This window comes from Schistosoma haematobium, chromosome 2 (genome assembly GCF_000699445.3).
Source record: "Schistosoma haematobium chromosome 2, whole genome shotgun sequence".
NCBI classification, from domain to species: domain Eukaryota; kingdom Metazoa; phylum Platyhelminthes; class Trematoda; order Strigeidida; family Schistosomatidae; genus Schistosoma; species Schistosoma haematobium.
Genome location: NC_067197.1, coordinates 14,080,742 through 14,095,868, shown reverse-complemented (window position 1 = coordinate 14,095,868; position 15,127 = coordinate 14,080,742).

Genomic DNA, 15,127 nt, shown 5'->3' with positions numbered 1-15,127 from the left:
TCAGGTGAGGGAAACCAATTTGTTTTTCATGCAGAATTACAGTATCCTGACGAAATATAGAAGCCATACATAATTTGCATATCTTCCTTACCTGTTTTCCTTCCTGTTTTTATCAATTCAACCACGTGTTAACAGGCATTTCACTTCTGGTTGGTGCCACATACTTCATATATCTCCCGCCTTAAGTAGAATACACCACATTAGTATCTGATGGGAATTCATCGTTTGACATTGGTGTATACCACGGTCTAGGTAACAGTTTTCCGGTAGACATTATTAGTGCTATTATGTACAAGTACCACCGCGTAACGATGATAATTATTTTATGAGATCTTGATGAGTATGGTTAAAAACAGTATTAAGAGTGGAAAATGGTCTAATCAGGCTTTGTATTTATCCAACATTCCTAAACACTATAATTAGCTTCGTAGTAACTCCAGCATGTATATGTAACAAACTCAATAACGTGATCTATCCTTCATGCAGACATCATTTACTCGATGATCTTTTCTCAAGCCAGACGACTGAGTCGACAAAAAAACAATGGTTTACCAATAATGCATAATTTTCACCATGATCACTGATGGCAAATGTATTGAAAATGACTCCGAATAGCAACGTTCCTGTATACATATTTAAACAATCAACAGAATCTAATCGCAACATAATTGAATCAATACAGCTAGATTGAAGAAATAATTTATAATGATCAGTAGCATTCGAATTAATGTACTAAGAGTTTACTAAATAGTGCGATTTCGAGGAGGTAGAATCGGATGAGCACAAATGAATGTGTTCTATTCGCAATTCGTAATCAAGGCACAATCAGTGTACAAAGGAATCATCAGTCAGTACAAATACCACAACCGCCATAGCTTAAGTCCGAATCCAAATTTCTGTAACCAATTGTACGTTTTCTACTTACGTTCATCATGTTTCTGTCTGGCTGTGTTTTGGACGAGCCAATCAAAGGCGTCCCAGAGACTTCACAGTTACGGCGCTAATTTCAGTGCTAACGTAAGTCCGATTCGTAGGGAATTTTGTGCAAAACGTTATAATTGGGCGCCTATAACAAATAAAACGGCTGTACTATAATTTGTGGACGAATCAATCAGGTATAAGATAATAGATCTGGAATTTTAACGCGAAAGCCTTTCATCCATTTGGCTGAATAGAGTTTTGGTATTATAGTTGATGTCAGTTCGTGATGGAAACTCTATATGTAATTCACAACTAACGCAAATCATGACAATTATTGCTAACTGGATAATAAAAGCACCAGTAACACTGGCTGCAGCCATGTACTACAATATATACGGATGATTGGAGAGCTTATTGACTCCTACATAGACTTGGTTATGTGTATCCTGTCGTTATCCACAAGTGGTATTTTATGTGCTCAACAACCGGAGTGCACATAAACAATATTGAGGTTATGTGGTCGAGGCTGAAAGAGTTCTTGAGACTTTATCATGGCTCCAGAGTCCGACTGTTCTGTAGCCGCATGGATGGTTTCCTCTGCTGCATGGATTATGATTTTGGAACTGCTGAACCTCTTCCTAACCTTGACAGGGTTTCGAACCACATGCAAGAAGTTTATCCACTTTATTCCCTTTCTTTTGTATAACATATTTTTACTCTACACTTACTGTTTGCTGCCTGGCCAATATTTCTTAAGGTCACTTAAGGTTCGTTGAAAGGTCGTCCATAAACTAGAGTCTCGCCCTGTGTACTGTATGTAGACTCTGCATGTTCTAGAATTTACTTATTAGTATCATAATTAACAACCGAAATTAGAACGAACTCACCTGGTTCCTGGGTCCGTATTTGACCAACTTGTCGGTTGTATGTACTGGAATCATTAATTTCCAAAATTTGCACCATATATTTCCCAACATTCTTCACCACAATACACGCGGCTGGACGGAGATCATCTACACAATAATATGTAATATATTCAAACTCTAAACACCCCATATTCGAACGAACAATCTTTCATTTTAGTAACATTAATGAAGTCTCTTTTGGTACAGAATGTTTGGCATTTCTATATTGCAGTACAAATGTGTCTACTCCCCTCTCCAGTTCATCAAAATGTTAAAGTAGCAGTTGAATTAATAACAGTCTTTAGTGTTACGAAAAATTGTTCGCCCAGCCATTAGAACAAGAGTGACTGGGAGTAGTGAATAGATGTCTGCACCTTATACCATTCAACTAGGTAGTCACTGTGTCTGCAGCAAAATGAGAGCCATTATCAGTCACTAGTACCATAGGAACCCACTCCAGACTAAGGGCGTTTCTTAATGCTTGTATTGTGAAGTCAGATTCTGGCGAAGTTGCGAAAGAAATACAAACCATTTGTAAAGAGAATTAGGGATAACTAGTACATAGTATTTACCGAGAAATGGACCACAACAGTTCATATGAACTTTCTCTCAGATTCCAGACGATAACAGCCATGGAGTCCACTTCGAAGGATGAATTATAGACTTAAGATATCTTCCACAATTGTTTGCTGTACGAAATATATCTATATTCATCGTCAGTTGTCAACATGTGGGCCTTACCAAGGATTTCATTTTCTAGACACGCAGATGTCCACAATAACGATCTCCGAGTACAGATTTACGTTATGAAGGAGGAATAACAACACGATCATTTCTACACAAAAATACCATCAGGAGTGGTAGGTGACTCATCCCGCCTCGAAAAAGTCAGAAAATTTACGTTTCAGGCTAGTATTTCAACCTTTTCGTATAGCACTGAGTATATATTCAAGTTATCAACGAGTTCCTCTAATGAGATCTGAACTGCTTAGCTGCAAAGGTTTCACTAACAAACAGTCTGAAGTATCAACAGGTCTATCTTGTAATGACAACATGTTGAATGTTGAACCATGGAGGCTGAGGAACATTCTAAGGACGTTTTGGGATGATAAATGAACTTTAAAGCCTCACGATCAGTAACAATGGTGATTTTCTTTCCAAATGAATATCATTCAAATATTTTGACGGCCCAAAACACAGACAATGCTTCTCACTGAGTATGTGAATAACCCTGTTCTGCATTAGTCCGTTTGCGTGAAACATAGAATACTGATCTACCTGTTCTAAAACTGCATTAATACTCATAGGTGATGCATCAGTAGTAAGTAAAGAATGTACACTGGGTGAGTAAGTTAGAAGAACAGTATCACTTCGAGGAAGCATTGGTCGATTTCATAAACATGAGTCTTGTTCCTTACCCTATTTAAATGAATTGGATGTCAAGACTTAAAATAAATAATTAGCACGACAAGAAACGTGAGGGAAGAAAAGGGAATATAACTTAAGAGCACCCACTACTGATTGTAACTCCGTAAGATTTTTCAGAGATGACGCATTTGTCAAAGAGGCTAGTCGCTTCATGTTTACTTTGAAACCACTACCGTCAACTGGGTACCAAAGGCATTCTAGACTAGATACACTTTGTTAGAATCATAAGTATTGAGACCATCTTGATAAAATTCAACACCTTTAGGATCACCAGTTACATTATTCATCACTTCCTGAAATATGTTTTTAGGGCGACTTGAACCAAACGGAGTCCACGAAGTCTACTCTCGAGAATACCTTGAAACCAATCTTCCACAAACGGGAGTTCAGTGTTGACCTATAATTACCGCATATTCTTGAGGTCTTGACATCAGACATCAAGGGCGGAGCCATAGAAGTACACCGCACTGATTATACGTTTCGTACACAGTGTCAAATGTCCTATGTACTGCTTCTCGAAAACCACAAAGAATAAGTCTTTCAAGAGAGAGAGAATCATCCCTTACTTGAAGTTTTATAAGCTGAGTTCTCGTCTCTCCACTGCATTCACCACATTCAGCTATCAAATCCTTAAGAAAAGGATAAGAACGTTCTCTAGAATCTAATAAAGACAAGGCAATTTCAAGGTTGGGCGATATTGAGAATGTAGTTGATCATGACGAATGAGCAAAACGTTAAAAAATCTCACTGATTTGAAATCAAACCCATTAACTGAGTCGTAGTTAGTACATTCTGTTTTAATTCCTTGAAATGAAATTTTTGGGTTTCTGGATTAATTCTCTTTGTAAATTCGGAGTATATATCTGAGCAGTCAACCAATCGCGAAGTTGAGTTTCTAATGTATCTCCAAAATTTGTCTTCGCAGCCTGTTTCTGCAGTTCACGTATAAAGTGCTTGATTTTGTGATCACTTTGCCGCATAATTTTATGAAACTTTGACCTTTCCCCGTCATCAACTCAGGCACACTGCACATGACTAAGTAGTGATTCCTTGAGAGGTTCATGTGAAAATGAAATTGGTTTCCCTGAGAAAGCAAGATTCTTTAGTAAGTTGAAGACTTCTTAGACGGTAAACACCAGGAAATAAGCTGTCAATTTATCATATTTATTATCTTTTCTAGCCATGTCCTAGATTTTGACACAGCTCAATTTAGTTTTCAAAGTTATCGCCACTTGAAATAATATCCAACTGTGCGTGATTTGATCCTGTTCACGAAGCCAGTATGAAATGTAAAAGTACTGGAATGGATTTGTTAAGAATTTCCAAGATAGTGCTATTTTGGGCAGGTAGGACTAGATGAGCACAAGTATTTGGAAATCGTAATCAGCGCGCAATCAAGTACAAAGGAATCATCAGTTAGCACAAATACCATACATTGGTACTGGACAAACACAAAAAATTAGATCTTTTGGCAACTCAACTGCATTTTTGTCGACATTGGTACTAGAGTCATTAGTAATGGTTCCATAATGAAATATATCCGGGATTAGACTAGACAGGTATATTCTGGATTGCAATGAAAATAGTTTCAACTCTTCAGTGTCACTTAGTCAATGTCCCAAATGTTTATAGATTATTACGATCATAAAATGTGACAAATAGATAGATGGACAGCCATCCGAAAAGCCAAATATAAGGATATACCTAATAGGTATCTGAATTTATCAATGACTGAACCGAGGCTAACCAAATAAAAGAAAGTGGTTGTTTTGAGAGTCACATGTTCTAACAGATTTTTGTCCCGAAGTGCGTAGCCAATTAAGCAACTTTAAATTACTTGCGACAGACACCATGACAAGTCCCTTTCCCACTGTATAATATGATGGAAGAACTTGAATGACGGATAACTTTCAACGTTAGAAGTCACAGATCAGCAGTTACATTTACTGATTTCTTAGTAAACGTCTGGTAGCTGGATGGAATCCTAGCTCAATAGTGTCGCTTGCAGACTTTATCAACTTTTAGGAAAGGACGGAAATCTTGTTGTGATAGCAAAATGTATGCCTGTTATTAGGAAGGTACGCATTAGTTTTACAGTTATGAATATGTTATAACGAAAGGAACCATTCTGACTTATACCAATACATATACATATATATATATATCATTATAAATAAAGATTTTACTGACACTAAACTTGGTCATTGATAACTGCTAATCCCGAGCTCGTAGACAAGAAACTCCGGAATACCAGGTACGTTTCAGACTTAAAGTTTATAATTCAAAGGATTCTAGAGAATTATCATGCTTGCGAACATCTCAATATGTCGGAATTTCATGAAATAAAGGCAGCATTCAACGTCGTAGTCAGAGAGATACTAACAGGGTTGTTTGTTAAAAGGTGATGGAGATGCCACAGGTATTCGGAGTTTGACAACGCTTTAATCAGTAACACCTAATATGAAGCGTACACACCAAGTGAAATCAAAAGACAGAAGCGAGGAGGTTTGAGGATATATTTGATACACTATCAATATATCGAGGATCATCTGATCTAATCTGGCTAGCAATTGCAGGGGATGTTGAGCACGGCGTTCTCACTCGTGATCTGGTGCGGGTGCATGACCGAGAGCCTTCAGCTAGGTGAGTCCACTAAAACTAATGTGGTCAGCATCCAATGTCGAAAATTTGCAGAGCTATTTATTTTGTGGAGTTATAAGCGCTACAGATCACTCCTCCTCCTAGTGGTGTAGTGATGACCCTAGGGTGTGGCTAGCCAAAAGTTCAAACCCAACGAGTTTGTCGTTGGTAAACACTCTTCTGATAGCTTGTTAGTTTTAGCAACGTCTGGTCGTCTTTCCATACTATAAGGGACCATGAAGTACACTATAGTAAAAAAAGAAAAAGTACAATAAAACTTTCGGTTCTTTGTAAAGTTTATCGTTCTTTTTATCGTCTTTTCCAGTCGTCCTGGAATATAAAAAAGAATATGTAAGTCCATGTCGAAATACACTCGTAGACGCGTAAAAACACAAAGCGGGCGAAAAAGGGAAATAAACTCATGCACACGTAATAGCGTATAAAAAAGGATTTTTATGATGTTTTTTTTCGAAATAGATAGATATATAAGCATTTTAAAATTGTTTTTTTCTATATTACCTATAGTACATAGAAAAATCGAGATGATGAAAAATGTCAACTAGTATTTTACGTGCAATAATCGTTCAAATGTTCCGGAAATCCTACTCGTCTTCCAGAACGCTTTGTTTTAAGTTTACTTTCGGACACTGTTGAAGTATCATCGTGCGTGCTGGTTGACAGATGAGGCATTATAAGTGTCGGAGCTGTATCGTTCGATTAAACCGAAGGAAAATCAACGAGGATAGGATTTCCTTCTAAATACGCTGCTTTCAGGCAATCGATGCTGATGCTATCGTTGGTTCCGTTCCTATGAACTATTTAATACTTCGGTTCGCGCTGAAGAACTCTGAAGGGTTCTTCGTATGCTCATTCCAGAGGTCATCAATGTGAGTCTCGACGTGCGAAAACGTGTGTACTATATTGTACTTCGGGATGGACGAAAGCATCAGTTGACCGCAGTCGAGTGGAAACAGGTTTAAATGAACGCATTGCGGTTATAAACCTGTTCGTGTAGGAGGTTAGATCCATGTTCATTGAAAGAGATGAAGGATCCACGAATTCTCCGGGAAATCAAAGTGTCGTTCCACTCTCGTTGCAATGTCAGATTTCACTGAATTGCGAATATCTAGTAAGACAAATGGAAGAGCGTCAGTCCACTGTGAAACGTTTGCAGCTGATAGTGAAGATTTTAGTTGTTGGTGAAAACGTTCTACCAACCAGTTAGGTTGTGGGTGGTAGGCAGTCGTTTGGAAGCGAATGGTTCCTAATAGTGCGGTCAGACAACGGAAACGTCCAGATTCAAATTGGCGTCCACGATCTGTAATGATGGTTGAAGTGCAGCCGAAGTTTGCTACCCATCGGTCGACGAAGGCGCGGGCCACTGTTTCAGCAGTGATGTCCTTGATAGGTACTGCCTCTGGCCATTGAGTCAAACAGTCTACGCAGGCTGAGAGATAAGAGTATACATTTGAATCTGTTAAAGGTCCTACCAAATCCACATGAACATGGTCGAAACGAGCATCGGGAATTTTCGAAGAGCCTAAGGGACATTTGTTGTGTCTAATAACCTTAGATTTCTGGCAGCTTACTCAGGAGCTCGTCCACTCCCTCACGCCTTTATTTATACCAGGCCAGCAAAACCGTTCTGCTATAAGCTTGATGGTTGCACGAACGCCTGGATGAGAAAGTTTGTGCAACGTATTGAAGACGTTGCCTCGATAATGTTTCGGGCAACGATTGGACGATCCTTACATATAGATGTGTCTTAAAGCAAGGTTTCCTTACCTGTTTCCGTCTGTTTAACGCGCAGTTTAAGGGATGTTGAGGATAACTCGTGCTGAAGATCAGTGTCTTCTTTTTGAAGCTGGAAGAGTTTCAGAAGGTCGATTCCTTGGAAACCGTTCAAGGAAGTTATTCGAGACAAGACGTCTGCGACTACATTGCTGGCTACACACAGCGAGTTCGGTCGCGTTTGGTATATTCCAGAATACTTATCGAGTAGTGGTTGATCGAATGGGTTTATCATGTGCTTAATTGTGACTGGAGATAATTTGCGACCAGAAAAAGAATTTACGCAACCAGGTAAATTAGTGTTTCCGTCTACTAGCCTTCGTTTGCGTGTATCGATGATTAGATTTTGGTGTTGTAGAAGGTCTATACCAATGATTGGCATAGAAACATCTGCAATAACGAAAATCCAGTGGATGGGTTTGCGTAAACCCAAGTTAAGGTAAACGTACCTTTTGCCATACGTAGCGATAAGCTTTCCGTTTGCCGCCTGTAGATTTGAAACCGATTCCTGAAGCCGGTCGTTAGGATTCTCTGAGAGAACGCTAACGTCTGCGCCAGTGTCGATGAGGTAGCGAACTCTCGTTGTCACATCTGTGACGTATAACAGACGGTTATGTTCGCCGGCTACGGTTGACGTCAACACGTGCCGACTTGGAAGTTTCCCGAATTGTTTTCCGTGTCGCTCAGTTTTGAGTTAGGAAAATTGCAAGGTTTTCTGCAATTCCTGGAAGACTTTCCATGCTGGTTATGATACCAGCACCAGTCGGGGTTATCAGTCTCTCGTGGTCTAAAGACAGAACGCTCACGCGAAGTGCTTCTTCAAGGGTGTGTGGCCGTTTATGGGAGTTACGAAATTTAAGATGACGTGTAATTGCATAACATAACTCTGCTATGTCATTCTGGGTCGTTTGAGGTTTTTCTTCAACTGAAAAAACCTCGATGTTAGAAGATTTGGTGATTCTAAAATGTGGTCAGCAGATGCAGCCAGCTCGTCTAAGGCGTTGTTGTGAAACGGGACAAGCACAGCTTGCACCTGTTGAGGAAGTTTGGATAAGGAAGGTTGTTTGAGCAGGCCATCATCGAAGGTTCTTTGGCCGATAACCTCTCTAATTCGTTGCAACATGTCCGTCGCAGAATCGTGTTGCAGGTCAATGTTATTAAGGAGTCGGTCTAACCTTTGTCGATCGGTTAGGTCTCCGCGTTTAAAGATAGATCGTTTCAGTGTTTCGTAAGGTTACGAAACATCACTAGTAAACATACTAGGTGTTACGTACCTGCTGAAGTTGCGCGGTAGTGTCTTGACTACTGCGAGGAATTGTGCACGTGTGTCGACCACGCCGTGCTCGTAGAAGCCGGCTTCTGCGTAAAAGAACCAGGCTTCGATGCTGTCTGGCCAGAAGGGCATCAATTTGAACGAAGGTGGGGACATAGTCTTTAACTTAAGTACTTTGGGTGTCTGTTCAGTCATGGTGAAATATCAAGTACGAGAATGAACAAGTGAAAAATATACATATCCAAAAACACGGAAAAAATATCACAAATGTATAAAAATTAAAATAAGGCAATGATATATAGAATCCCAAGAAAGAACAGACTCACAGTTTGCAATTTGATGTACCAGATCACGTTAGGTTCACCAATGAATATGCCACAGGTATTCGGAGTTTGACAACGCTTTAATCAGTAACACCTAATATGAAGCGTACACACCAAGTGAAATCAAAAGACAGAAGCGAGGAGGTTTGAGGATATATTTGATACACTATCAATATGTCGAGGATCATCTGATCTAATCTGGCTAGCAATTGCAGGGGATGTTGAGCACGGCGTTCTCACTCGTGATCTGGTGCGGGTGCATGACCGAGAGCCTTCAGCTAGGTGAGTCCACTAAAACTAATGTGGTCAGCATCCAATGTCGGAAATTTGCAGAGCTATTTATTTTGGGGATTTATTTATCGCAGCAGTGTACTAAGGCGTCTGTATACTATCACCTTTGTTACCTTTATAATCGATGACTGAGTACCAGTGAATTAAGTAAAGACTAGAATACATATTTGCCTAAATATATATTTTAGTAATTGAACTCATCTGCACATACAGTAAAAATAAACAATCAAAGTATAATTGAAATAATGGACAAAACTGTACCGGAATAATAGAAGTTTTGGATTAACACCAAACTTAGATCTCTTTATGGCTGAATTGGATTTATATTGATACTAGGACTGAGAATCACCAGCAGTTGTATTAGAATAGTAATAAGATTGGTAATAGTCTTTTGGTAAAATAAATCCAGGACTGCATTAAACTGGCCTAATCTGCATTGTATTGATATAAATCCAAACTTTCCGTAAAGTCAATTAGTCAGTGTTTTAAGTATTTATACATAGGTATAACAATGAAATATGGTCAACAGACAATCAAACAAAGGAATATTAAGATTCACATAGACGGAATTCGAATTAATTACACAACTGAGCGCGAGTTAATCAATAGAATTGAACTAATGCTTTAGACAGTCACATGCTCATTTAGACGTCCTATTCTAAAATAAATACATGATTATTTTCATTTAATATGGTTATATTAAATATTAGATAAACCATCTAAATGATCTTAACTAACACATTGTTAGTCCAGTCAGAGCTTATGACTGGAACTGGAAACCTCGAGTAATGTTCGTCAGAGTTGTTCACACTCTTCATTCTTATTAAACTTTGTCATGTAAACCACTTTAAAGATGGTGCTCCCTTCATCTTTCCTCTTGAGGGATTGATTTCTTTGTGGAAGGTTTAATTATTAAAGTAGAGTACTCAGATGACATACTGAAGTTAGACAAAAAACATCAGACAAATATAACGAACCGGGTGATGAGATTATGATTGTTCATTACTGTGGTGCTGTCCATATAAGTAGCACACACTACAGTGATTGTAACGTGAATACATGTTCCCAAATGACTGGGTGCTTCTTGCTCCAGTACATGCCAACCGACCAATGTAAAAAATCATCATCTAACCTACATCACCATGAAAATATGCATACAGACTTAGGAGATTACAAAGTTTTTATAGGTATTTCCTGATGAAACAATATTCTGATATTAAAATGAACGTTTTAAAATTGTGCTGTTGTTGTAGTACCACATTAACTGTTCATTTTCTCTCCCCTTTATTCCCATTTTATAAGTGTTCCCTTTCATTTGCTTGGTGATCTTGTGATTTATAATGTACGGTAATAAACTGTAGTCATCGCTTTGTTATTGCTTTTTTTTAGATTTATACATCGTTAGGAATTTTCCAATAATGGTTATCAGGACGAATGACATCCAAAGTTTAGAAATTATATCGAAGGTAATCCACTATATACCACTGTTTATAGGCAGTAGAGTAAGATACATTATAACAAATTAAACACTAAACAGAAAGATGAAATATGGCTATCATTGCCTCTACAGAGATTCATAACGCTAAATAATTCAGAATCATGTTGATGAATTCCTTTAAGATAGAACAAGCTCTAACTAACCTTCACAAATTCATAACTCGTGTAAAAACTTTATGTACATTTAAATTGTACTTATTTTGTATTATAAATGTTATGGTGAGTAACAGCTTAACTAAGTGGAATACGGATGAGATATGAAAATTGGTTTTCTCCAAATGTAGGTGACATATATTTGCATCTTAAGAAGGATTATAGATGCTTAATTATATAGTATTGCAAATATGTGTTCACACAGTATGTTTTTGAATTATTATTGTTAAATAAAACACAGTCCAGTTTATACAGATTTGAATGTTAATATAACCGTAAATAAATCATATAAAATGTGATTTATTCTCAAATTATTTTGATTTATTTTGAGAGTCAAATGAATCCTTATCACCGGTCTTTAGTTTTGCACTTCGCACCTTTACACTTGTGTCAAAGTTGCCGCATAGATTTAACTCGAGGTTGTTAAAAACGTCTAGGAAATTGAATAGAGCGTTCATTTAGAAGACTTACTTATAAGTTATTCATTCTTACTATTAGCATTCCCGTTGGAGAGAAGAGGACGAAAGTTCCTCAAGGTCCTTTTAAGAACACCTGAGGTGTGTTCCTTATCTTTACCCTGTTATTATTTTTAAGGCTGATCAAAATTGGGCTTTTTGTTTAAGCTAGTTGTAGATCGCAATTCATGTTTAGTTTCCATCATATCATAAACAATAACTAATTAAGCAAGTCAATTCTACACCATCATATATATATGTAATATAACAGAATAATTCACAAGAAATGTTTGTTTCTAAACTTTTTACGTAACGAATACGTTTTAAGTGTTAACTATGTTGTGTAATCGACCAAATAATTTTTAAACGTTGTAACAGCTTTTCTTCCTTAGTTAATATCACGAACTGATCTTAATTGAGTAGCCAGTGAAAACAGAAAGCACTAGCTATCTGTTTCGTTCTGGTGTGGAACATCTCAGTGTAAATCACTCACAACCACTTCGTAGAGGACCAAACGCTGAACTTTCGGATACTGAGAGAGAATGCTTAATAGTTTAGTTTATCACAAAATTAACGTTGACATGTCTATAAACATTTTACTGTAATAATGAATAGTGTTTATTAAAAAGTGGAGTGTACATTAAACTAGCTTTTTAAAAAATTTCGGTTAGTCACTTTGCCTTGAACAGATATGGTATATCAAATAAATTCATTTGTCAGTATAGGGGTTGTGGAGATTATTAAGTTTTTGATTGAGATCATGAACCGATTGATGTTAGACTACCGTTGGAAACGTGGAAACATTGGACGGCCGTTTCGTCGTATTGTGGGACTACTCAGCAATGCACATCCACGATTACGCTTGTGGGATTTAAACCCAGTGGAGCTAATCCGTGTCGTTTAGAGACAAGTATCTACCTCAGTACAATGGAAGATGGTCGCGCAATTTCGTAGATTGGTTGATGTTAGACACTAACACCATTGGATGCCGGGTCAGTGGTCCAGTAGGTGAAGCGTTCGCGCGCGAGACTGAAAGCCACGGGGTCCGAATCGCGCGGGCGGGGTCGTGAGTGCGCACTGCTGAGGAGTTCCACAATACGACGAAACGGCCGTCCAGTGCTTCCAGGTTTCCAACGGTGGTCTAACATCAATTGGCTCGTGATCTCAACTACTAAAATATTTTGTTAGTTCAATGAATTGAACAAAACATGTTAATCGGTAGACTAAGATTTTGAATTCAATTTTATTTCAAGTATTGAGTGAACATCCATATTAGGTCTAAAGCTAAAATATAACAGTTATCCATTGCTTCTAATTTTCAATGGTTCACTGTCTGCATACTATTATCTCAAATTAGTCTAAAAAAACAAATAAAACTTTCGCTTTTGCATTTCATACTGTTCTTTTTATTACGTAAATATAAGACTGGAATTCAGCTTACGTGTACTAATTTGCTTGTTATAAAAACGAAGTAACAACTGCGTCTGTATTTAAGAAAACAAATATTAGTAAAAAGATCTTTTACAATTTAAACACTTTAGGTAAATCCTTACTTGTATCAGTTTTTCTAACATTTAGAAGTATATCAATCAAGTAAACAATGATGGAGACGGGTTAAACAGTTGTTATCCTAGCTTAATATTGCGTAGATAAGTCTATACCTGAATATTTGCTGTAATATGCATATAATGTGATATAGTTGAACTATAATTATCAATCCAGTAATTATAAGTCAATTAATTTAATTAATTTAATTACGTAACCACAATGAACTAGTCTATCTTGTTATAGTAAAATTGCTAAAAATGGTGAGACGAACTTTGAAAAAAACAATTACTATGTTGATTGATTGTATCATACATTTTTCTTTTTGCTGTTATTTTTTCAATATTCTTCGTTCTTCCTATCATTTTAACTCTAAACTGACTACTTCATCTATCTAAAGGAATGAAACTAATATTTATATTTTTTAGTAGTTGAATTCATGAGTCATTTGAAGCTAGACCACCATGGAAAACCTGGAAGCACTGGACGGCCGTTTCATCCTATTGTGGGACTTCTCAACAGTACAACTCCACGATCCCGCCTCGTGAGATTCGAACTCAGTGCTTCTAGGTTTTTCATGGTGGTGTAGCTTCAATTGATTCATGAATTAAACTACTAAATTACCGTAATATTCCACAAAACCCCTCTCTGATTGTATATATACAGTAATCAACAATCATTCATTTGAAAACAATTTATATTATGAACTGACTGATTAAGGAAATCATTGAAATTGGGCATGTCTAGAGAGGTGTTTTGTCTAGTAGAGCCAAATCGTGAATTTCAACAAAAATTGCTTACAGCCTTTGTGTGCCACGGGACAAAATATAAAGAAAACGATATTTTGTGGACAGAAAATAATGCTATTTAAACATAAAGATAGTTATGTTACTGCACAATACTTTATGATCATCACTAATCTGATTTTTTCTTTACTCCACACATTGTGCTGTGAATATGATCACAAAGTACGTTTGTTTAGTAAACGAAATTTTAAAAAAACATTATTGCATTATTTCAAGGAATAAAGTGTAATCTAAGTGAAGAGTCAATATGCACAACATTTGGTGCACCTTTAGGAATAAAAGCATTTTAAGCAACAGTGTTTTTGTAAAGAGGACAAATCAGTAGGAAAGTTAGTAGACCCAGTAAATGTTTTAAATGTTCCGTGAACTGACTGATTGTGGTTTTAGAATATAGCATTATGAATAATGCAAAATATGCTGTACATTTGAACCATCCTCCTTTATCTTTTACTAAGGAAATGGAGCGATTTCTTGTCCCACTCAATGTTTTTGCAAAACACTGAATAAATGAAAAACATCTCAATTAATTTATTTAATTGTCCTAGAGTGTTCTATTGTACGAAGCTGAAACTTGGAGAACTACCGCAACCATCATCGAAAATGTACAATTATTTATAAACAATTTTCTACACGATTTACTTAATGTCCACTGGCCAAATACCAACAGCAACAGTTTACTGTAGGAGAGGAAAAACCGGATTCGATATGAAGAGGAAATTAGGAAGAGACGTTGGAAGTGGATAAGACATACATTACAAAAATCACTAAGCAAGCCCTAACTTGGAATCCTGAAGAGAAAATGAAAAGGGGAAGAGTAAGAACTACACTGCGTCGAGAATTCGAAGCAGACATGAAAATAATAATTGATTACTGAACTGAATAATTGAAGTTGGTTGGATGCAGTAGTTTTCCTGATTTAAGATAAGATACTTATCAATCTAAATGTTTTATCATGTTGCATGCTGTTAGGTGGTTGATGGTATTCTGTGAATGATTTTGCTTATGTCTCACTCTTATTAGTATAGGATTATTTATTCATGTATATATTTATCAGTGTAGGTATAAATGAATTTATCATAGCCGTTAGTGATTCGAGCAT